The sequence below is a fragment of the Coturnix japonica genome, unplaced genomic scaffold (genome assembly GCF_001577835.2).
Source record: "Coturnix japonica isolate 7356 unplaced genomic scaffold, Coturnix japonica 2.1 chrUnrandom647, whole genome shotgun sequence".
NCBI classification, from domain to species: domain Eukaryota; kingdom Metazoa; phylum Chordata; class Aves; order Galliformes; family Phasianidae; genus Coturnix; species Coturnix japonica.
The window spans coordinates 24,621-26,312 of NW_015440013.1; the positions used below are offsets into that span (position 1 = coordinate 24,621).

At 52.6% G+C, this 1,692-nt stretch overlaps 1 protein-coding gene across 1 annotated transcript in view; it reads left to right on the top strand.

Moving 5' to 3' along the window:
* Positions 1 to 1,692, top strand: part of MAPK7 (mitogen-activated protein kinase 7) — a 24,289-nt gene that overhangs the window by 18,872 nt on the left and 3,725 nt on the right. The window lies entirely within an intron of this gene.

A 1,692-nucleotide genomic window follows, 5' to 3' on the forward strand; every position in this document is an offset into this window, starting at 1 on the left:
TCTATGGAGTTATGGGGTCTATATGGGGTTATGGGGTCTCTATGGGGTTATGGGGACTCTCTATGGGGTTATGGGGTCTCTATGGGGTTATGGGGACTCTCTATGGGGTTATGGGGTCTCTATGGGGTTATGGGGTCTCTATGGGGTCTCTATGGGGTTACAGGGTCTCTATGGGGTTCTGGGGTCTCTATGGGGTTATGGGGTCTCTATGGGGTCTCTATGGGGTTACGGGGTCTCTATGGGGCTATGGGGTCTCTATGGGGTTCTGGGGTCTCTATGGGGTGTCTCTATGGGGTTATGGGGTCTCTATGGAGTCTCTCTATGGGGTTATGGGGTCTCTATGGGGTCTCTATGGGGTTATGGGGTCTCTATGGGGTTATGGGGTCTCTATGGGGTCTCTATGGGGCTCTGGGGTCTCTCTATGGGGCTATGGGGTCTCTATGGGGTTATGGGGTCTCTCTATGGGGTTATGGGGTCTCTATGGGGTCTCTATGGGGTTCTGGGGTCTCTATGGGGTCTCTATGGGGTTATGGGGTCTCTATGGGGTCTATATGGGGTTCTGGGGTCTCTATGGGGTCTCTATGGGGTTATGGGGTCTATATGGGGTCTCTATGGGGTTATGGGGTCTCTATGGGGTCTCTATGGGGTTATGGGGTCTCTCTATGGGGTTATGGGGTCTATATGGGGTTATGGGGTCTCTATGGGGTTACAAGGTCTCTCTATGGGGTTATGGGGTCTCTATGGGGTCTCTATGGGGTTATGGGGTCTCTATGGGGTCTCTATGGAGTTATGGGGTCTCTATGGGGTTCTGGGGTCTATATGGGGTCTCTCTATGGGGTTATGGGGTCTCTATGGGGCCTCATGGGGTCTCATATGGGGTCTATATGGGGTTATGGGGTCTCTATGGGGTTATGGGGTCTCTATGGGGTCTCTATGGGGTTATGGGGTCTCTATGGGGTTCTGGGGTCTCTATGGGGTTATGGGGTCTCTATGGGGTTACAGGGTCTCTATGGGGTCTATATGGGGTTCTGGGGTCTCTATGGGGTTATGGGGTCTATATGGGGTCTATATGGGGTTATGGGGTCTCTATGGGGTCTCTATGGGGCTATGGGGTCTCTATGGGGTTATGGGGTCTCTCTATGGGGTTATGGGGTCTATATGGGGTTATGGGGTCTATATGGGGTTATGGGGTCTATATGGGGTTATGGGGTATCTATGGAGTTATGGGGTCTCATATGGGGTCTCTCTATGGGGTTATGGGGTCTCTATGGGGTGTCTCTATGGGGTTATGGGGTCTCATATGGGGTCTCTATGGGGTTATGGGGTCTATATGGGGTCTCTATGGGGTTCTGGGGTCTCTATGGGGTCTCTATGGGGTTATGGGGTCTCTATGGGGTTATGGGGTCTCTCTATGGGGTTATGGGGTCTCTATGGGGTCTATATGGGGTTATGGGGTCTCTCTATGGGGTTATGGGGTCTCATATGGGGTCTCTCTATGGGGTTATGGGGTCTCTATGGGGTTATGGGGTCTCTCTATGGGGTTATGGGGTCGCTATGGGGTTATGGGGTCTCTATGGGGTCTCTATGGGGTTATGGGGTCTCTATGGGGTCTCTATGGGGTTATGGGGTCTCTATGGGGTTATGGGGTCTCTATGGGGTCTCTATGGGGTTATGGGGTGTCTCTATGGGGTT